Genomic DNA, 23,787 nt, shown 5'->3' on the forward strand with positions numbered 1-23,787 from the left:
TTTGCAACAGCCAAAAAGTTGGCCAACTCCACTGCAGCTATCAGGCCCTACAAGTTACCAGATAACAGAGTCTATACATTTCTAAATAGTGCCAAGAATTTGCATAGCAGTGTGTTGCCCGGGAAGCTGAAGGAGTCAATTCAGCATTGAATTCCCAGGGACAGATCTCATCAACATGCTGCTGCAGTTACAAAGTGTGGTTGGTACTGCACAAGTTGCTGCATCACATGTGTGCAGCGCAGTGCTCTTCTCTCCCCCTTTGGAACCAATCTACTTATTTGAATCCAGGACTTTTGAGACTTTTTTGGTACTTTTAAATCCTTGCCGTTCTCCTCATACAAATACAAAGAGGAAGGGACCAATCTGCCTCTGGCAGAAGACGACCCAGCAATCAGAAAACTTAAACTCCTTTGTCATGGCAATTGACTTGCCAAGGTACAGGAGGCTGGCAGTATGTGAAAACCATCTGAGCAATGCAAAGAGAATAAGCTATGTCACACTCAACTGTGACAAGACTGTGTGAACAAGTAGCTCCTCTAGGCCAGCAATCTCAAGGTAACTTATGAGCCAAGATCTTTACTGAAGTAAAACCAAGTGGCTTGTTTGTATGCCATTTTATCTGAATAGCAAAGGTAGGACATTTATTTTATTTAGCCAAAGTCCTGGAGATCTCAATTACTATTGAGAGAAAATTCAGGATTTTTGTTCCTGAAAAAAAATATTGAACTGGCTTACTTAAAAAGCTATGCACATGAACATGTTTGTTTATAAAACCTTTAAACTCCTCTAGCTTACAATTTAGTTTCTCTCATTTCACTATACTACACTATGGCTTAATAGATTTCTACAGGAGCATGGTCTCAGTCAAGATGTATTTCAGTGTTATATAGCCTAAAATGCAAATTGCTGTATTTCATAGCAAGCTTTTACTGATCAGCTTCCATTAAATGCCACCAAAACAAAACAAAACAAAACAAACAAACAAAAAAATAAAATAGAACCAAAAATTCATATGTACTTCTGTTTAGCCAAAAATTGATCCAGTTTAGAAAATCACGGTTGCATTGCAGAGAACCTGTGCTGATTTTACATGCCAGAGTCTGATTTGTGTGTAAGAAATGCCAGTCATATTTGTCTTTAGGAAAATGAAACTTTAAAAAATACAGGCCAACTTCTTTTCTAAAAAATAATCACGATTTTCTTCTACGTTATAGTAAATGTTCTTCTTGCAGGAAAAAAGCATTGTAAATTTCCAAAATCAGAGTGACTGCTTCAGAAAGATGGGAAGATGTGAGAAAACAATTGCAGCAGGAATATCCCTGTGCTGCTTGCTTTAATACTGATTATTAGTAGTACACTTAGAAAAGTTTTAGGAACTGCAGATATTTTTTATCTAAATTGATTTGAGCATGGCTGGGAAAAAGGCTGCCAAATAAACATGAGTAGTTTCTCCTCTTCCCTGCAGTTCCATAAAACAACCAACTTTCTCCCCCAGCCTAGGCATTCCTCACCACAGATCTGAGGTGGCTCCTGAGTTTATAATGTCCCTCTGTGATTAATAACGTTTGTTCGTAAGTAGCCTCTTAAGAATATTTGTTTTGGATTCTCCCTAGTAAACTATAAGATTCAGACTACTTCAGCTGGAGCATAGGTTGCTCCAGCTGAAGTAGTTTGAATCTTACTTCAGCTGGAGCATAACCTGCAGTTAGTTGCATCATTATTGGGTTAGAAAAGGAAGCACCATTTGCTTGAAGGGAACCCAGATAGAGTTCTGTGAGTGTTCCAAAGACCTGGGAGATGGCTGAGGAACAGTGACACAATCCTGCTGAACTTCTTTGTTTTCAGTGGTCTTGTGATCTACCAGAATCATCATTTCCTCCCCCAAGTGCTAGATAAGAAACCACATTCTAGCTTCTCTGCTGGCTCACAAGGCACAGACGACTTCGTTTGCATCTCAATGCCTCACGTAGTCACGGGAGTTGGGAAACGATGCAAGGGATTGCTTGCCTTGCAAGAAAGACCGGGTGGGGGTCCTCCTTTACTTCAGGGTTAGTGTTTCTCATAAGCAATATTCTGTTTCTGTGAATTTTTTAAATGAAGGTGTTTTTTTGTATGTGTGGGGAAAAAATAGTTATTTTGTCCTCCTTTTTCTTTTACCTTTTTTAAATAGAGGTTAAATACCGAGTTTGAAGTCAGCTGTAAAGCTTTGACATTGTGTAATCACATGCTTAAAATTCTAAACTTTGATTCCTCATTCATTAATCAGTGTCTCTTCCTGATTTCTGGCAGGTAGTAATTTCTGTGTTTTGAGAGATTTGAAAGCTGACTGGGGGAAACAGTGGGAGTATGCAGGGGAAGTATCGTCATGAATTGTTGATACAGAAGTGTACAAATATAGACTAATTTTCACATTGTATTGATGTTTGTCTAAATTTTAAAGGTAGTTGGTGTTTTAAACTCCTTATACTAAGAAGAATATTTTTTAAAAATTCTCAAAAGTATTTACCTTTCCTGACTCTCCTAATTTCAGATTTTATTCTAACAAGTTGAAAGTTGTAAATCCAGTCAGGATTGCAAGATTCCTCTGACCAAGATAAATTTTTTACCACCCATCAGTACTCTACAGATCACAGTGAAAACATTTTAACAGATTTCACAGAAGGTATAGGTAGGATTTCACATACTATTTAATATTTGAAATCACATTTTGTTTTGGTTTAATGATCCAACATTTCTATTTTGAGATGGAAACAGTAATAAAGTTCAGAGAAGTATAAATCTTTCAGTGTTTGATTATGATGCTTGTGCTTCTGCAAGCCATTGTAAACAGTTACATAGCATGAAAGACAAATCTGTCTCTTGGAGCTGTTGTGTCTAAAGTACAAGCTGACACGCTGGAAAGCATTTCCCATGATAAGGTTAGAGACTGTGAGTGAGGTGAGGAATTATTTTTAAACTTAAACAGTTACAGGCTGGGCTTCATTAACAGATCATGTGAGAGAAGCTTAAACAAAAGCTGCTTGCAGAAGAGGAGAAAGGCAATTGAAACAATCAAATACGGTTCTAAAGTTTGTTTTCCTGAAAAGCAGGTAAGAGCAAAATGACTGCATGTGCTTTTGGGGTAAGAGCAGTGGTGACTCACACCTGCTGTTATTCCTGCTTTACAAACAGAAAGACTGAGGAAAGAAGTAGTAATGTGCAGCTGTGGCAACTGAAATCAAATGCATGACTATGAACAAATCACTACAGGGTCTTCAATACCACGATTAGCCATGGCAAATAATAATGGATCACATCTATTTCTGCCAGACAAGAAAAATGTCAGGGTTACCTAGTTTGGGGAATATGAACATACATGTGATATAAATGAATGAAATGTGCATTGCCTTGACAGTCTCTGAGATTCAGTTGCAGCATTGTCAGCCCATTCATCCTCAGGATGCTGGCAATTGCTGCCAAAGTTACATTATAATTTCAAATATTTTAATAACTGGTTAATCACTGTGGCAGACACACTACACCAGGTCTTTTGTAGAACTTTTATGGCCACCAAGGACATTATTGATTTGAATCTCCACACTATCAGTAGAGCAGAATTTCTTTTGATCTCTCCTTTGATCAGCCTTAGCCCATGAGGCATCCTAAATGTATGCCACAAGCTGCAGGACAGCACAGCAGAAGGCAAATGACTTCTGCGGTAGCTGTTCATTTGCCACTGAAAGTAAGTGTGTGCAAGAGGACATTTATCTGGGTATGAGGTGAAGCTGATTTAGTAAGTGGTCAGCATGAAACAAGATATTTTAGGAAACTGTCTCACATCACAGCAGTGTCTTGATGGCTCCATGACAAGGCCGTAGTGTAGCAGCTGCAGAACTGAGAATCGAATATTGCTTCTCAAACTTGTCTCATGAGCAGCTATATATAAGCTTATGCAATTTCCTCTTGCTCCATATGGAAACATCCACAGGGGTTTTACTAGACCTTTCCCTTGGGCTTGCAGAAGAGCACAGTGAGTGACTGACAGAGTATTCATAGAATCACTTGTCATCCTTGTCACTAGAGTCTTCCTCAGGCTATCTTGTGGTAGTGCATGCATTACCAGAAAAGGGGGCTGACCTGAAGTGGTCATGATGATGCTTAGGGAAAAAAGGCCCAAAATTCTGAGGGGAAAAAGGGCCAAAATTCAGAGCCAGGGGGAAGGCCCAAAACTCAGGAAAAAAAGCTATGGAATGGCTTCCTCCAAGCTGAAATCTCTTGTCAGCTGTGCTGGACTGTGGCCCAGCTGCCTAATATTGGGGCCTGCTCAAGCCAAACCTCACTATTCACATTACAGTGTTCTCTATCTGCAGATTCCTCCCTCCCTGAGCTCTATTGCTCAAAGTCAGACTTGATATTAGCAAAGTAAGCTGTTTTACACACTGGCCCGCAAACAACTAATCACAGACCATATCCATGATCTAATGCAAAAAAATCTGGCCTTTGCCCATGGCTGGAAAGGTGGTGATGAAAGGTGGTGATGAAACTCCTTTGTTAGAGGCTGACCCGATGCTGTGTACCTGGGTTGCCTTCTGCTCTCCAGCCACTGATAGTGGTCCCAAGCTCTCCCATTAGCATGAAGGGCAGACACTTGAGCACACACTGTGTGCCGCCTGTTTTCTCTCCCCCAGCTGACTTTTTTTTTTTAAGGACTTTATTTTTGTCTAAACAAGTAACTACTCAAAACAGAGTCTGTACTTAAGGATTTTGTCAGTCTGCTGCAGCTACTATGTCTGTTAACAAAGGCTTTCTTTGGTGGAGGTTTCAGTGCAAATTTTCAGAGGCTCTCAGTCCTGGCACTTGGATCTGGAACTACGAACAGTCACAAGCTTCCTGAAAAAGGTTAATCCCCAAATACTATGATGAAGACAGACATAGAGAAAGGAAGGGAGAAAGAAAGTGAAGAAATATACAAAAGAATCAACATACTAGCAGTCTAGAGTTGACCTAAACCACCCTTCATTTGTGACCATTTTGACTATATGTACAGTGGCAAATATAAATGTAAATATTAAAAAAAAAATTGATTACTCTTTTTTTTCCCCTAGCAAATAAGCTTAAATTTTGTACTTTTTTTTTTTCAGGCAGTACTACTACTTTAGCACAGCTGGGCATCCACTATAAATAGTCTTACATTGTAACAAGGCAAGGACATCCAAGCATGGCTGCATACTGGCACAGCTGTCTTCTTCTTGGCTTTCATGAAAACAAAAAAACATAACTCAAATATGAGATCATACAAATTACTTCATCTGTTGTTCAGTAGATTGAGTTTTTACTGTCCTAAACCATTTGTGGATTGTAAATTAAAATTCCTAGAAAGAAGGGTCAGTTATTAATGGAAAAATATACATCAGTGATGTTCTGTATTTAGTGTACTATAATGATTTAAATTAAAATGCTCCATCATAATATTGCTGAAAAAGTCTCCCCTTGAAGCAGTATTTAAAACGAAAACAACAGTACTTTCTAATCAAATACTGGATTAGACTTGGTTGAGTTGTCTAGTAAGCTTTCTAATACCATACAGAAAGCTGCTTTCCCTTCTTTACTTCTCACTGAAAGAAAAGCCAAGCAGAAGTGGTAAAATCCAGCTGGGACAAGCCTATACTTCTTCCTCTATATGGCCACATTTAAGAACTACGTTGCCTGTTGCCCAGTCTGCAAGTCTTCAATTGCCTTTTTTGTCTGAAGGGGACTGGAGACATTAAATCAAAGAGTCATCAAAAAAAGTCTTTCAGAAGTAGTTTAGAAAATTCTGACTCAGACAACTGTCTGGCTTTTCATGTTAGCTTTCAAACCAGAATCAACACAAACATATTTTTAAATGATACCAGGATGTCTAGCATGGATATGTCTGCATGTTTTAACTCTGGCTGTAACATGCCCCTTTCACCTGGACTCAAGGCAAATTTTGTGCCTGTCTGATGATCCTGTACAAACCCAGTGCCACTGAGGTTGTTTGCTCCTCCTGCAGTAACCTCAGTGAGGTAGAAGTCCATCTCCTCAGCCCTGAGCCCCTCTGCCGCCAATGGTTTTTCTCTTAATCTTCCCTCAGATGACTAAAGTTGTGTGCTGACGGCTCCTCATGCAGAGTGAAAATGAAGACAAAGGACAGAATTGCTAGAAGTTACTGATAGTTGGCTTAAGCAGAATATGTAGGATTTTTTAATGTTTCCCCTGACTTTTCCACCCATCAAGTCAGTTCATAGACCTTTATAGTGTTCTTTTATGACTCAAATTCTTCAAAATAAAAATAGCAAAAATAAGCTCTTCCTCCCCCTTGTCCCCAAGCTTTATCACCAAGACCATTCACTCTGTCAAATTTGATTTCATTAAGCGTTAGCCTTGCCTTATCACTAGCCTTTGAGAAAAGCAGAGGTCAGCAGCCACCCTAGATATTGTGTAAATGCATATTGTGTGTTTTTGGCTAGATCTTAACTGAAGATAATCAAAATAAAAAAGAGATGGCAAAAGATACCACTGAAGTGGTATCACTACTGAAGGCAGTGATTTGCATTGATTAACACCTTTCTCTTCCACAAACATTAACTAAAAATGCTTTGTTAACCAAGACCTGTGAGGGAGGGGATCAAGCCTGAAAATAAGTCAGAAGTAGTGTCTCTATAAAACCTCCACACAGTTGTCACGACTTGTTTCTATGTTTTCTACATACATTTTTCTACATTCTACATACTTTCCTAGCTAGAACCTGGTTGCAGAAACAAATGTTCTAGGCTGCCAAACAGCATATGTGTTGCTGCAGCACTGCCCAAACTTTAGATGAAGAAGATGAAAGCCAAAAACTGTTGTTGTTGTTTTTGGTTTTTTTTAAGGTGAATTGCTAGTGTGTTCTTTGACACGAGCTTTAAGCATTTTTTATGCAAAACACTGGAAAGAAAAAAATATAATCTACTGCTTTTGTAATTCAATTCAGCTCAGATGCAGTACCACATCCTGAATTCACTACAGGCTTAAAGGAAAAAATAACAGACATGGCCCAGTGAAGTCTTGGCTGACTTTTTGCTGTTCTCTTCCTCAAGCAGAGAAATCCAAGAGTATACTGTTCTCACATACTAGAGCAAAGGTACGTTCACAGCCACTCAGCTGCAGATACTAGAGCTGTGGGTGGCTCTTTGTGAAAGCTAAGCAAGGGAGACAGATCATAAAGGAACAGTTTTATCCTCAGGTCCGTGGAAAACCTTATCCTTACCGTCAGTTATGTACTTGCAATTGTGTATATGCTATGCATAATTCACTTGCTTGTTGCCTGTTTTCCCTGTATTTCCATTTTGTTCCTCTCTCCCATTGGTTCTGGGAACCACCAGGGCTACCTCACATTCCTCAAACAACCTTCCTAGTCAAGAAAATCTGCAAGTTTCACATGAATTGTAGTGAAGCACACCATGCATTACTATGCATCCTTATATAGGCTGAGCTGAAAGTGTGCTAGTAGGAGTTTTGCTAGGTAGGCAATGCAGAATAAATGGTGAGATTCACACTTGTCCTGCTCCCACTCCCTTAGTCAGACCACCAGTACCTTCTGTTTGTTTTTTCCCATAGAGAATATAAGACCAAGGGCACCACATGATCCACGCGTCTATTTGCCTGCCATATCTTTTGATGACATTAGCCATCACAAATCAGGTGTGAAAGGGAGACATCTCCAACTTGACTGCAAGGCAGCTTTTTAATAGGAGAGAAGAAAACCAAACCAGAGCCTCTGCTGGGGGAAAGCCAAGGAAACCACAGCTGCCGCAAACCAGTGCTTGGCAGCTGTACTGCAGCGTTCCTTGATCCGGGCATCTATAGCTCCAATCTGGCACAGCTTTCACTTCCTCAGTGAGGATGGGAAGAGGTACAGAGAGAAAAGAATGAACAGGAAACAAAAGTGAGTCCCAGCATAATGAAAATGCATTGGTTCTGCCCTTACACTGCTTCTTTTGCCATCCATGTTGATGTCTATCTCCACAGTTGCTCTCTCATTTACTTGCAGAAGATCCTACAGCTACCTCTGTGTTATTACTGAAGTCAGATAGATTCTTGGAACTGATGAATTGTAGCTAAGAAGAACAATTCCTACCTGTGCTTCTTTTGTAAAGCAACTGAAGCATGTTGAAGTAAATGGGCAGTGCAATATCCTCGTTTACGGAGCTCAAGACTTCGCACTGCAAGAAGGCATCCTACAGTCAAAGGAGGAGGCAAAGCCAGGATAAGTTTTGCTTTTCTGTTTGGCTGTTTCTGATTAGGTGAAATCTGAGGTAAATGAAATTACTAAAGATTGAGCATCATGCGACTGCCAAGTATGATGTGACAATGTGCTTCTCATCAGTAGCAGAAACCTACAATGATAATAAACATCCATCATTTTCCTAAGATAGCATCTTAGAAAAGCAGTTAAGATGAAAGAATCATCACTAAAGGTCAATATATTGCCTGAGTAATCCATTATTCAATATACTTTTTAGAAACAGAAGACTTTCCCATTTCTATAGATCGCATTTCTACAACACTTGGCAGGAGCCTCCAATCATATTCTGAAGACACAAAAAACCATGCCTTGTATTATTATCAACAAAAGTGGCCTCATATAATTCTGTCAATTCATTCACATGAATAAACTACACACACACACACTTTTGAATGTTTGCAGGACTAAGCCCTAAATACCTAAGCTCTCTGCTTCAGTGGGATGGAAGAATTATATTTTTCTGCTTGGGGAATAGCTGATAATACTAAGTTTTTAATGCACTTGTAATGTGCTGCATCATTTTTTTTTTCTCAGCACTGTACTAAATTTCAGGAAGACTAAAATAAAAAACTAATTATAGGGCACATATATGCAGTCTACTGAATAAAGTGTCTTTTGAAGAATGTATAATTTAAGACAGTATTTCTCAGAAGACTAAATGGAGAGTAACCTTACATTTTTTGTCACCTGACTTGACATATTAACAAATTTCAAAGAGTTGTGTAAGCAAATTGTATGCTACAGAGGCCCGGAGGAACTGTTAAGAAATTTTCTTCCTGCCCCAAAGCTACTGTGAAGACCACACAGCAGTTTTTGCCAGGGTTACTTTCTGCAATGAAGGGTATGAGAATCTCTAGTGTTTTGTTTCAACCTCTACAACTGCTACAGCAATATTTCGCATATATATATATATATATATATATATATATGTGTGTGTGTGTGTGTGTATCTCCAGTGTCCAAAGAGTCCAAACTGAGGGCTTAAATACAGTGAATCTATGGTGGTAGTTTGTGTACAATGTGTTTCATGACAGCAGGAAGATTCTCATTCTCTTTCAATCCTTCCTGGTTTCTTCTGTTAAAAGTTATTATTGCACTGATGCGTAGAGGAGAATGTTCTTAGCATCACAAGCTGAGCATTTTCTTCAGGCAAGAGTTGATGAAGCTATGCTGCTCACAGATGAGATTAGCAGTCACATTACTTGTTCATGGAAACCAGCTGGGTTAGCGCAGAAGATCAAAGCTGCTGTTTTACATAGACCTTCTTATTGCTTTTTTTTACTTGCTTTATGCTTTCTTGTCTTACTGTCTCAGTAGAGTTTTCTTTTGTCACTGGAATAACTTGATTTCTTTGGAGCTTCCTCAGACTGGAATAGATGTGTTTGATTTGTTGCCTGTCTCCCTTCTCTTTGACTCCCCATATCGTGCTGTAAACATCCCTGCAAACCTTTCCTTTCCTTCTTCCCACGTCGTTGTTGTTGCCCAGCTCACTATCTGCATGGAGGAGGTAATTGAAAGCATGCAGCAGAAAACAGAGTGGAGAGCAGTGTCCTCTGTAGTGTGTTCTTTGGTATAGAGCCTGGTCACGGGGGTACATCCAGACACCACTAACATGGGCAGCTAGGGTACCTAGAATGCTTGATCAAGAAAGGCATTATGCTTCCCTTTGAGAAACAAATCTTAGACTCTTCTTGCTGCTGCAGAAACAGCATGTGCCTGGATGCACTCCTATCCAACCAAGCCTTCACAGAGATGTTTAAAAGTGTGAAGCAGGAGCCCAGCTAGCATGGTAACTTTAAATGCATGTGCACATGACTTACTTGGCTAGCAGCTATTGCAATGAAACTAGTTTTGCCAGTATCTTGGGTCGACATAGTCTTTTCCCCATTAAATAGGTCACAATGTTGGTTCTTGATTTGTGCTCTTGTTTACCAGATTCTTACCATAGCTGACAGCCTGAAGGCACGGTGTTGCAAAGGGAGAGCTGGAGGTCTGGTGAGAGATGTGTCCCTCTTGCTGCAATGCCCTCTGTATCTCCCCAGAAGCCCTTGTACAGACAGACAGGAGGTGAGAGAGGGGAGGACATGGGGTCAGGGCAAGCTGTGCAGTGCGATGATTGTGCAATGCTGTGTCCCCAGGCAGAGACTTAAATCAGCTCAGCAGTGCACTCCAGAGTCTCCCTGCACCACACACCTCCCCTTATTTTACCAGAATGCATTGCACACAGGCTGTGCAGGAAATCGGATGTAATAGATTTGTGGTTACATTGCGAAATAAAAAAGAAAAAAAGAAAAAAAAAAGACTGTGTGAAATCAGCATATTTGTTTATCTTATGGAATGGTTGTATGAGAGATCGCTCACCTTCTTTCACTGGTAAATTATACAGCTTGTGCCTCTAAGGGCGATGAGGGACAAAATCAAGACCATCTCTCTCACCTCCCAGCTGCAGTGTGCTGTCAGGAATCGAGGAAGGATTGTAAAACAGCCAAACAAAGGAGGAATTTGGCAATGGTCATTTTGAAATAAACCTGTTTGTGACAAGCAGTGACTGTGGCAATATTTGCGCTATGATTCATACCAAAGTGCAGCACCTGCAGTTCTAGTCTGGATGATTTTTTGGATAGAACCAGCATCAAATACTATTTTAATGTTTAATAATGATCGAGCAGGTGTCAAAGCTGCTTGTGGCTCTGGAACTGTATTAACTTAGTGTAAGAGCTGGCTGGAAGCATCTTTGCAATGCCAGGTGCATGTTTCTTGTAACTGACCCACAACAGGCTGGGGTTTGCACAGTTACTTCTCTCTCTGTATTCGCTTACAGCCTCTCTTCTCTTTTATGTGACAATTGCTATTACAAGAAACTCTTAGCTGGCATATACCACATTAGACCCCTTTGAGGATGTTCTCAGAGAGTCCCTTATACTGCCTCCCGCTCACTGATGACAAGACTGAACCGGTACCTGTGCTAAAGAGCCAGCAACAGTGCCTGTGTCTGTAAGCTGCAGGCAGGTCCTGGAAGCCTCCTTACAGAGAGATATAGGTATGGTATTCTCTCAGTGCTACTGGATAAACAAACTGCTACAGCCAGGAATACGTCAGAGATGCTTTGTATGCCTGGTTATTGATGGTGTCAAAAGGCAGTTTTTAGAAACTCATCAAATTCAAGTGGACACCAATAGGAGCTGCATGTTTTTACACTGCAAAAACAGCTTTTACGAGGCAGTAAAAAAGTCAGGTTCCTGTTTCTTTACAGAAACTCAGCTTCAGAATATGAGACTGCTCTCCCTCTCCTGCCCTAATAATATTGATAAATACCTAGTTAGTGAAAAAGCCTGGCTTACGGCTTTCTTAGCAGAGGAAAATGAGATCAGAAAAGGAGGTGTGTACAAATTACTTCCTCCAAGAAGATCTTTGCTTCCAAAAAAATCTTCAACATTTAGACTTCTCAGTTTAGTCCTCAAAGGTACTTAGTGGGTTTTTCCTTCCTACTTTTGTAGGGAAGTACCTTCACACAGGCTGGTTGAGCGACTCCTCGGCTTAACACCCATAAACATTTAAGCAGGGGAAAAAAAAAGTTTTTAGAACAGAAAAATGACTAATCTAGAGCCTGGCAGAATTGCTCATGTGACAAACCTGCTTGCTTATATTTTGCCTTCTCATCTCTCTCTAGTTTTTCACTTGAAGGAATTCTTTGTGGGAGATGCAAGCGCAGAAAGCTTCCAAGGCCTTGAGCATGCAAACTCAGAGATGGATACAATGTTTGACCTAAGTCCTTGGAGAAGGCTTGATGGTTTAGAACAGAATAGTGAAACATGAAATAAGATTAAAGATTTGTAGCTTAAGCAGATATATGCTTTAAGCAAGTAGATATAGGCCTCACATAAGTGAACAAATATGTTAAGTAAGATAGTAGAACACAAAGTTTAGCAATAGAACTTGTTATAGAGTTGATAAAAAGTAGAAGATACAGCAATAAGTTTTTGTAGAGTTATATGACTGGATAGAAAAGATGCATGGCTGTAAACTATGTAAAACGTAGCAATTAGCAATTGGTTATGAAGATGCTAGCAAGATTTGTGGAAGTTTAGAATAAGAAATGTATGAAAGACTTTGTAATTAGAATTATAACGTCTTCTGATACAGGGCTTCTAATACATGGCTTCTAATGTGATTATTCCATGAGACTGATTTTGCAATAAACCATCTTTTAAACGCCTCTTTAGTCGACCCTGTCTTTCTTTATCCCAAACAATTCTTGTTTCTTTTAATTTCCATTTCAGGTTTATGTCTTTTAAGTCACTGCAAATGTATCTCATATCCTAGCTAGTGCATTTTTTTAATTGCTGGAGAGGTAAAAGTTGCACCTCTGCACTTTGGAAGCAGGCTGAAGGACTGCTGTTACATTTTTATCTGAAAAAATGAAAGATCCTTTGCCTGTTCTGAACTGGACAGCTTTTCCCACACCACAGCCCAGTCCTTTCTACTTACTTATTTTGATGGGTCTGTACATGAAGATGAAATAGTTCTTCTATAATGATTTATAATTCTTTATAATTCTATATGATTCTATATAATTCTTATATAATTCTTATATAATGCTTTATACATGAAAATGAAATCATTCACAAATACGTGATTAATTAATGTAAATAAAAGTAAATAAAAGACAAAACATACATGTTAATACAATTACAAATGGCTTTCTGTACTCCTTTTTATTACACATACTACTTAGAGACACAAAGACTCTGGAAGTTCTAAAAATGAATACCATCCTCCATTAACATGAAGTGTCACTTTCCCAATCTGTATATCTTCCCCACAGTGCAGAAAACATCTGAGGACAGGGAGAAATGGGAGGAGGCTGCATCATTGGTAAGTCTGCAGCTGATATTGTTACACAAAAAATACCCTCTTCCCAGCAAGCAGGGTCCAATTGCGAGAAGAGAGGAGTTGTACGTTCTGTAGTAAGAAAATGTGGACCACTCAGAGAGTAAGTTCACTATAATCTACAGAAACCATTTAGCTGTGATACTGTCTGGTATCCAGCTGCAATACATGGGAAACCCACCATCCAAAAGGAATGCCTCGATCCTTGGTCACACTTGATTTGGTATCGGGGTCCAAGCTAACCTCTGCTCTACCTCTCAGGGTGGTGCCTTTCTTGGAAGGTTGGTCCTGGAGCATGGCCCCTGCAGGCACCTGGGGCCATGTGCCAGCCTCAGCAGGGCAAACACTGCTGCTTTGAGGGTGAAGAGTGAACAGATTAAATGAAGACTGTTCTTCAGAAGCAGGATCACAGAACATCCCTTAAATTCATCAGGGCTATGTTCAAATACACTAAGGTGCTTTCTGACTCGCTGACAGAACTAGCGTGATTTTTTTGCTTATTTTTTTTAATGGATAATTTAACCCAAACAGAGTGATGTAGACTCAGGTATTTAAACCACCAGTGGTATTGGGTGTGCAATAAATGGAATATTGAGTCTTGCTTTATAACAGTACTTTGAATTTAAAATTAAACTTGCTCGTTATATTGGTTTCCTAAACCAAAGCAACATTTGCAGCAGCTGCTGCCTATCTACAGAATGCTTTTTTCCCCCTTTACTTCCAGACTGAAAGGAAAGCAACAAATCCAAAAGCCAATAGACTAAAAATATCTGATGGATATAATGAAAAAGATGAAGGGGAACAGATGACACACAGATGAGTTTTGCTTAAAAATGTTTAATGGTGAGTAGTACCGCATTTCTTCTTCATGTTCTGTGCTTTTTCATCCACACCTCCATCTAGCCTCTCCTGCCAGTGCTTGTTTTGTAGCAGCAGGTAAAGTCCAGGCCCTGTTGAGGCGGGGTGGTAATGGCTCACACCTGCACAGGTCCTGAACCTGCGACAATGCTGCAGGACCAGCATGGCCTATACAGCTCTCAGGAGCTTAGCAAAAGTGATGGTAATTTGAAAGCTCAAGAGCTTCTGCAGCACTGAGACTTGAACATGTCTCAGAAACATTCCCTCATCTGAGCTGCAGCCCAGCCCTTGCAGGCAGGGCAGGACTATTACCTGCCAGCACACCACAAAAGAGCTGGGCCAAGGAAGGACTCTGCGACTTCAGCACAGGAATCCAGCACAGAAAACATCCTTTTCCTTTCTTCAGTACTAACCCTGCCTTCATCACTAAACAGACCAGAATTAGCTGTACCCAGGAGCTTGAGGAGAGAAAGAAAGGGCTGTGGATGTCACACTCCATTTGCTAACAGGAGTAATCTGGTAGTGAAGAGAGTTTTGTGAGTCAGGAGAGGTCAATCCCACAGCGCTGCATTTGTGGTGCTGTCCTCTCCAGAACTGGTGCAGCTGGTACTCAGGGCTTGCCTACCTGGTTAAACGTTCTCCAGGTACAGGCTTTCCCAGTTCACATCTGCTAGTGTTTCTGGATTTGAGATAGTTGCTGTTTCCTGGAAGAGGGTAGAGGAATGTTTTATTTTCTGCCAAGAGCCACTGGCATCTAGACAGTTTTACCAGAGCTTATGGAAATACTAGGTAAAACAAATACTGAAATTAAACCTTTATACAGTTTGAAAGTATTTATGGGTTTGGTTTAGCAAGTAGTTCAGGCTGATCTGAACCGGGACTAGTGCTGAAAAAAAGACATTCTGGCCCTTCCCTCTTCTGTCAATTCTCATTTCTGCTCTAAGCTGTAGTAGCAAGCTCCTTGGCCTGCAAACAATGCCCTCAAAGCCAAGTGACAGCTTCTTCCTGCTAGATGAGTGAGTGAACTGGCTGAGCCTGCCAGGTACTAGAGTGAACCCAAGACTGCAAAGCAAGGGTGGATAGCACGTGTCTTCCCCTTCTAGTGCAATACAGCATTAGGTTAATTTAAGAAACCCAGGAAAACTGACGATCAAAATTTGCAGTGTTAGGACCAGAATGCTGACTAATGGCAGAACCTGGTTAAAATCTCTACTGTAGCAGGCTAGGCAGAGATTCACACCAACCAGAAACTAATACATCTAGCCTTACACACACACATCCTATTATAAACTCTCTATTACTCTCTCTCCATTTTTGCCAAAACATTCTGGACTAAAGTAAAACTAAAAAGTAGGAAAAAGCAAAACATGAGAAACACAGAAGTTGCTGCAACAGAGTACCTAACTGCTGTCATCTGTCCTGACTCCAGCTATAAACATACACTCTCACACACCGCACACCCTCAGAACAGAAGACGTCAGCCTTGGTCACATTTGTTGATCAGTTGCCAGCAGTCTACTGATCAAAACACATGGACTAAGGCTTTGAACTGTGGCTATCATCCAGCAGAGCACCTGCTCCTCTCTGCCCCAGACATGTAGTTGTGTTAGCTGCTGCATGCTTAGTTTGTTTACTGTTTCCCACTAACGTCCAACCATGCTTCTTTTACAAGACAACTTAAGTAAGCTGAACACAACCCCAGAATTAGACTCCCTCTTGCAATCAGTCTAAAGGGACTCTGTCAGAACTGGACGTACAGGGCCCTCCAGAAAGCCACACCAGAACATGGGCTGGCTTTAGAAAGATTGGCTTATCTTATTTTCCAGGAGCCTTGTTTACCTCGACTACAGATGATCAAGGGCCTCCCTTTCCCAAGATTTTTTCTGCATCATGGGGAGTAATGAAGAGGACTTGTCATTGCCTCCAGCTGTCATTTAAAACTGTCTGTGCTCCTTGCAGAAAGCAGTGTAGATGTTTTACAAAGGTGAGTGCTGTTTTCTAGTCTGATTATTTCAACATTTAACTGTTCTGTTCCCACTCCCCAAAGTGTTTTATTTACTTGGGTTGCTAGACCTGGCAATCACAGGTAGGCTTCAGAGAGCAGAGGTTAGGAGAAGCACGTCTGCTTCCAAGATTTGAAACTGTCACTGTAATTCGATGCCCTGGTGGATTAAAAGCTGGAAGGAAGGACTATAGCTATTTATGATATAGCAAAGCTACACAGCTTGTGAAATTTGTTCCTAGTGCAAGAACATCAACCTTTTTTTGGCCCTAGACTCTGATTTCAGTCCTTAGCATCTGAACACTTCATCAACAGCTACTAGTACATAATATTCCCAACCATTCAGCAAGGTTGAGAAGACACTTACTTCACACATTTCCTTCTTTTTCACATTCCCATTCTCTCTTCAACACCAGTTTCCTTCCATATAATTAATAGAAATAGCACGAGATGACAGAGAACATTGAATAAAGTCTCTTTCACTTACTTATGGGCTACACTGCAGCCCTCCTCTCCCCACAGGGGCATCCAGGCCAGTCCCTTTGTTATGTCAACTACTGTGTCTCTGTCCATCAGGAATAAGACAGTGCTATTCATGACTGATGCTGGGAAATGTGAGGGCACAACATGCCATCTGAACTTGCCTCTGCCATAATACTATGGCTGTGGCTGTAAATACTTTTTACTGTATAACATGATTTGGACAACACTTCTCATCAACAGTGGGACTGATTCAAACACTAATAAGAGGAAGGACATCCTCACAATTAAGCATGTGTCAGATGAAAACTAAGTGGGGAGGCAGTTTAATAACCTTGCACCACACCCTGCCTGATGGCAACTAGAGCACTCAAAAAATCCCTGTTGCTGGCAGTACTAATAAAGGCCTTGTTTGAATTACAAACATGACACAGTATGTCTCCAGCTGGGATTTTTAAGTACTGAGAAGCACCTTCTGGTCCACAGTAGAGAGTCTTCTGCTGGGCGCACAGAGAAAACATTTCTATCGAGCAGAGGAGGCAGAAAGCAGATCCTCTTGGCATGAAAGATTGTGCTCTTGGACAATGAGTAATTCCAGCTGAATTTCTCAGTTGTCTTGTTTCACAATATAGCCAAAATCACTCACACTACAAGATTGCCATACTTCATAATGTTTCCTACATTTGAAAAAGACAAATGAATTCACCTGGCAGATAAGTTTTATAACTGGTAATTGCAGAAAGAGAATACAACAGCTTGTTGTTACAACTAAAATTACTGTATTTGCAACTGATCTGCTTCCCAAAATTGTCATTAGTACTGTTTGCACGCTCTGCTTTTTGAGGTTAACCTCAACACAGGCATAGAAATGTAAGCCCTTGAGTAAGTTGAGATTAGGTCTGCAGATCAGTTTCTCCAAACTACAAATGGAAATTGGCTTTAGCTCATGCAAAATGTGGCTCTGGGCCTGGTGAATGTTAATAATAAGGTTGCTGTGGCATAACAGTCTTCATACCTGCTGTGTATGTGTGGATGCAAGGCTCTAAATTCCTCTTAGGGAAGGTGGTATCCCTTCGCTCTGCTGGTGGCAGAGAGGTGGGGATGAGTGCTGCAATGGGCTGCCCAGGTTGTTCTTCCAGACCTCCCACATCATGCCTGGCTTCATGGCTTTGGCAGGAAAACCCAGTCACCCTGGCAGAAGGGTGTCATTTTGCCTCCCCTTCTCCAGTGTGGGGAAGCACTGTCTGTGGGAGGCCCCCTTCTCTTGGCCCTTGTTCTGGACTGGTGCAGGGCATGGGAAGGTTGCCATAGTGCCTTTGTCTGGGAAGCCATGTGGGTGTGACCTGTGGGGAGCACCTTGTTTTTGTTCTTGAGGGTGAATACATTTCTGTAGGTAAAACACCTTCTGTCTTGGTATACTTTTGGTATTGATTTTGTTGTTACTGTGTGTTTCTTACTCCATTGTTTTTTGCATTCAGGAAATGGTTATCTCAGCCCATGGCCTCTGCCTTAGTCCTTCTCTTACTGGAAGCTTTAGGGGTAAGGGGAGCGGATTATTTGGGTTTAATTTCCTGCTGGTGTTAAACCACCACAGCTTCTGTCTGTTACGCAAAGGCACACTGAAGCCATGACTCCGCTGTGGTATCACTATGTAGATGTATAACAAGGAGTTGTGGCTTCAGATTGATAGTAGATTAAAGGAGTTTTTTAATACCAGATTTTAAAACTAATTCTTCTAACAACAGAAACAGTTTACATATTAGTTCTCTTATCGGTCAAAGTAACAGTTGGCAGAAAAGTCTCTTTTAGGAGATAATGGAAAATGTTTTTCCATTGGAGAAAACTTTTCTTTTAGAGCTTTCATTGAAACACATTAAAAACAATGTACATCAGAGATTATGATGATAAATATTTGCTGAAAACAAGTGTTTTCCAGCAATTTTCTATAAATTGGCTTAACTTCTGGAAATGAGAAGGTGTAGTCCAATGAACTCTGAAAGAGGTAGGAATTTTCCCCTTCGTGCTTAATGCAGTAGTAAAACTACACACAAACATCAAACTTGAGTTTAGTGAGATCCCTTTGTGATTATGAAGTCTGCTCCTGAGCTCACTGGTGAAATGTGAAAGATTCTTTAAGTCTAGCACATCATAAAGAAAAACATAGAACAGTTGCACCTCTGTTCTCCTCAGCGTATGCCATATTTTGGTATTTACAGGTTCGGAGATCACATCCACACTGTGCAGCTGAATTTTGCTGGAGTTGGGCACTGATGGTAGAGAGGCCCTTGGGACCATCACGTTTATCTATCAAGCACCCGTGCACTCGCTTTGACCTGTGCTCTCCTTCTGTGCTGCCATGCCTGTCTCACCTGGTGCCACAGACAGTGTTTCACATGTGTGACGTAGCACTCTTTCCTGCAGTGAGCAATTTAAAGCAGAAAGGTGGGTCTGATAAGGGAATTGTGAAAATACTCTGCTAGCACTGAAGACTGAATGCTTAAATAACTGAACATCCTTACTGAAGATGAATGTATAAAACAAGGCAGAATTTCTCTCAGGCATGCTTTTCTCTGGCGACTGTGGGAGTTCTGTAGAGCTTTCCTAGCCATGATAGTAAGAAACAGGACAACTGCATGGTACTAAGTCACAGCTGGGGAGGTTGTTCGTCTTGTAACGCTCCTTCACCTTCTGCTGAAAAATATTCTCCCCCTTTTGCTAAGTACAAACCAACAGTATGTCTTGGAGAATAAATGGCAACTGGGAAGTCACATGGTAGCTTTGTACTTATCTATTCATATCTGTCCTGTAGACCCAAATTGGCACCAGATTAGGTTCCTTTCTGTATTTTCCTGGGATGGCAGCAGTAAGTGATTTGCAAAACACTTCTCAGGCAGATGTTATTACCTGTAATAAAAAGGCCTGGAATCTCCCTCTTGCCAGTAGCATTTGCAAGCTTTGTGCCTTGATTCAGCTCTTGAAGCCTACATGGAAACTGTTAATCCATCAGTTTAAACATTCATGCAGCTCCTTTCTGAGTCTCTATAAGCAGATTGATACTGCAGATGATGTCTTAAGATTCCTCTGCAACCTGTACTGGTACCTGATTACCAGGTCTATCAGCTGTAAGTGATATTTCCTTCTGTCTGTGAGCAACCGAGGAAATTTAGCCCATCCTATCTGATGTAAATTTGGTTGTGGTGACTCACCTCCTTCCATGTTTTCCAGGGTAATTGTTACAACATTCTCTAGCTGCCAACAAAATCCCCAGGGATCTGTAGAAAATTCTTATTTGAAGTGTTCTAGTTGTAGAGGATGGTGGTTAATTTCTTAGTCTGAGTCTAATCCTAGCTATCACGTGTTATTGGGAAACAGATCTAAAGAAATATCTTTCCTGCTTCTTCTGCAGATACATACCTTAGGAATGATGAAATAATCAATACTTTAGGCTTAGGAGAGTAGGATATGTTTCTGTCCTACAACTCATCTGGACCTTCACTGATTTTCATATGCACTGACACATTGCCTTTGGCAAAAAATTCCAGACTTGTACCTGTTGTTTTTCCAGTAACAAAAATTCTGGCTTAGCAGTAAGTGATTGCACTAAGTACTCTGCAGAGTACTTTTTTCTCATATTTGCAGCCAATAGAAAGATGTAAAAATGATTAAAAGTTATGGTGCTTTGTAGGTAAATTTTGTGATAGTGGGATTCCCTGCTAACCTCCTCTCTTCACTCCTTTTGCTTAGCTGATTGCCACATCTGTTTTGACTTTTAAGAAGTCCTGTGTAGGGGGCCTGAAAGTGAAGCTGATTCATCTTTTGTGGGAAATGGACTAGCCAAACTATACTTCTTTGTGGCCAAGCTAAAAATGTTGATTTTGCAATGCAATGAGCAGCTCAAAAAGTGAAGCACAAGATGACTCAAAGAGTCATACACATGCTGTCTTCTAACATCAGCAGTCTAGCCCCTCTAATGCAAGAGCCTTCCCGTCTCTCCCACGTTTCTCTGACAGTAGTTTTGAAAAGTACAACTTCATCCTCCCCTCCTCGTGCACCACATGCTGGTGTCTCACTCAGTCCTTACTCAGGCAGACTCCAACCCTCTCCCCCAGCCCTCCAGCTTCAGTTGCTGAGGTGAAGTAGAAGCATCTTGACTATACTTCCAACACATATAGTCCAGATATACACAAATACTTCCAGTTGACTTCAAAATAACACATGTACTTCCAGTCCACATATCCACAGTCTCCAGGTGTCTTACACTCAGCTGTGACTGTGCCTGAATCCATAGGGAACATACCTCACCAAGCTGTACTCCGAGTCCTGTGCAGATACAGCAGTGTGTGTTCATGAGCCTGGACACAGAGCCACCAGATATGCCTAGACTATTGCAGCAGGTGTCCTAGGTTTGGTGACAGCAGGAGCCAGAGTTTGGGCAAGGCGGTCCAGGTTTGCCTTGTCTCAGGGCAGGCCAGTGAATTTTAAGATATATCCAACTGACTCAGCAACTTAACTGCTTTCTGAAAAACTGTCTTTAAATATGCATGTGTTGGATTTGGACCTCACCCAAAGTAGTCTGGCTGGTGCAGAAACGCTAGGTCAGTTTGGTTAATGCAAAACTGAACCCGGTCCACCAAGATCCTCAGCTGGCTTTGAGGCAGCATAGCTGCTGGTCTCACTGCTCCTGTAAAGCTTGTTATGATAAATGGTGTTGCCATACAGAGGAATCTGTCTGTTCCCTTCTATATACTGCAAATCTGACTTTTGAAAACTCAAGTACTTCTACATGCAAAGTCTGAATGGCATGGCTGTAACCCTTTTGGAAAACTTAGGCATTGTTGAAAACCGATATTCTTTCTCTTTTCCACCCACTGCCTTGTCTTGTGAGTCAGACAATGCCTGAAAAGAAGTGAGTGAATTTTTTTCTTTTTTTTTTTTTTTTTTGACACAGTGGACTGAGTTTAACAAATAAAACATCAAATAGAAATAAATTTCAATATTATACAGAGTGCTTTTTGGTTAGCTTCAGAGATACTGTAATGCTCCATCTCCTCTGACTTAGCCAACAGCATGCTTCATTTACTTTCTTTGGAGTTACAATTCGAGCATTACTCCTACATTTCATTGTCAAAGCTGAAATAGAGATGCAATTCAAATCGAGGCACCTGTTTTAAACAATGATGCTGCAACATAGCAACTCTTCTCTGCAATAAAAAGTTTGCAATGAATTGGGGAGGGGACTTCTCCTTTGAGGGAGGAACACAGCCAACAGAGGTTTAGGACCCAGAACTGGCTCCAGCACATCCAGCTCTGAAAACTTCACTGTTGCTCTCTATAAAGAACTGACCATTTAGGAAACTGGCTCCTTCCTAACCCTCCTGGCTCTGTCAAGCATGTGACATTTGGGAGTTTCTATACCCTTGTAGTTTCATAACTTTTTCAATCTCTGGGATCCCAAAGGTCCTAAAACCTGTGATTCTCTTCATCTTACACTTGTCTCCTCAACCTTTTAAAGTGAGAAAAATCATGTATATCCACCTCCACCTGAGGCCGTCTCTGGATGCCCTTGGCCTGCCTTAAAATCATGTGCATGTAACCACTGATCTCTTGTGGCTTTCTAAACTCAGCAGTTAGGTCAAAAACAAAACTTCCAAAAATAGTACAACCAATAACACCCAATAAAAATAGCCATATGAAGCACATCTTTTATTTGATGCATGCTGCTGCATGCTGGGGAGAAATAATTGAAAAAATGGCCTGCACCAAAGTGTTTGCTTCTTCCCTATCTTCTTCAGAAAATTTATTCAAGATTTGAGTCTGGGTGCCAGTAGAATACTTCTCTAAACTGCAAGATTATCTGTAATGCATCTTGGCTTTGAGTGGCAAACTTCAGACTTTGTCTATACTATGGATTTTAAAAACAAAATGAAAATTATCACTCATTGGTTTATCCTCAAGATTATGTTTCATCAGCTCTTTTCTGAAGCTACAAAGATGGTTACTATCCAGCTTCAGTTATTTCACTGTCAGGAGCTAAGTGCATCATGTTCCTTGCATGTACTATACATTCCGTACACTTATGACTCAACTTTTTTGACCTTACAAAGACCTGCATTTTCTCAATTTCTGCAGTGAGTCAGGGCGAGATCTGTGCATCTTTTAAACCCAGTTCTAAAAACTGTAGAATGAAGCTCTGCTCCTAGTCGCATTGACAAAAAACAAAACAATTAATAAAAGTGAAGCAACAGAAGGGATGCTCACTTGTAACATTTGGCTAGCCTTTTTTTTTATCCCCAAACTGTCATCTAGGAAACAATTTTTTAATTTTTTTGACCAATAGCGTAGGATTTATAAGAAAGGAATCCAAAGCTATCCTGTGACTGTGATTCACTTTCCTGAGCGTATTACCATGAAAACTGTAAATGATGCAATAGGCTGCATGCTAGTCAAAGGTTCATCATAGAGTCCATTAAGTAATTCATATTCCCAGGTCTGCATTTTACAGTAAATGGAAGCAAGGATCTATGAGAAACATGCTGCTGGGAAAGAAAAAACAAAAAGAAACCAAAAGGAGTGTTAATCAGTGTTGGTAAGTTGACTACACATCTCAAGTGTGCATAAAGTGTCTAGGGAAGTGGGCAGGTGAGGAAACCTTTTCTGGTATAAACCTAGGAAGTTTTATGACATGAGAAAGACCCCTCCACTTATCAGAATCTGACAGAAGTACTAAACATGTCCACAGCTGGAAACTGAAATATGGTAGTGGCCATTAATTGACAGATGTGAATCTAGGCTGTGTAGAGCTGGGCTCTGCACTGGGCCACTTAGAGCAGGGGTGGGAGATGCTGAATGCAGTTTGTCAGAAGCAGAATATCAAAACACAGACAGCTCAGGGTAGGACTGCTCATAAACCGTATTTCCTTATTGAGGGCTAGACTTTAAAGTAATAGTTAACTATGGAGCCCAGCAGTAGCTGGGACCTGGGGAAAGATTGAATTAAGCAAGGGTAAAATAAGCAAAGAAAGGAAGGGAGACCAAGCAACTAGCATTTTAAGAAGATCTGGCTTAAATCCTTTGCAACATACACAGGGCAGAGGCATTGTGCTGCCTACAGAGTGTGCCATACCAAGACTGTGCAGCTATCTGGGAGTAATGCTGAGATTTTAAATAAGCAGTGCCAGCAGAGTCCCTTGTGTGATGAGGGGATATTTAATGTAAATAATGTAAATAAATGTATTGCAGCACAAGTTCTAATGCAGTGTCCTCTCTCTCTG

The 23,787-nt window shown here is 40.7% G+C and overlaps 1 long non-coding RNA gene across 1 annotated transcript; it reads left to right on the forward strand.

The window, feature by feature from the left end:
• Nucleotides 1–3,003: 3,003 nt before the first annotated feature.
• LOC140681765 (uncharacterized) lies at nt 3,004–13,990 on the forward strand. Its single transcript, XR_012052902.1, has 3 exons — nt 3,004–3,089; nt 13,112–13,161; nt 13,901–13,990. It is a non-coding gene; the product is annotated as an uncharacterized lncRNA (long non-coding RNA).
• Nucleotides 13,991–23,787: the final 9,797 nt, after the last annotated feature.

This window comes from Taeniopygia guttata, chromosome Z, assembly GCF_048771995.1.
Source record: "Taeniopygia guttata chromosome Z, bTaeGut7.mat, whole genome shotgun sequence".
NCBI classification, from domain to species: domain Eukaryota; kingdom Metazoa; phylum Chordata; class Aves; order Passeriformes; family Estrildidae; genus Taeniopygia; species Taeniopygia guttata.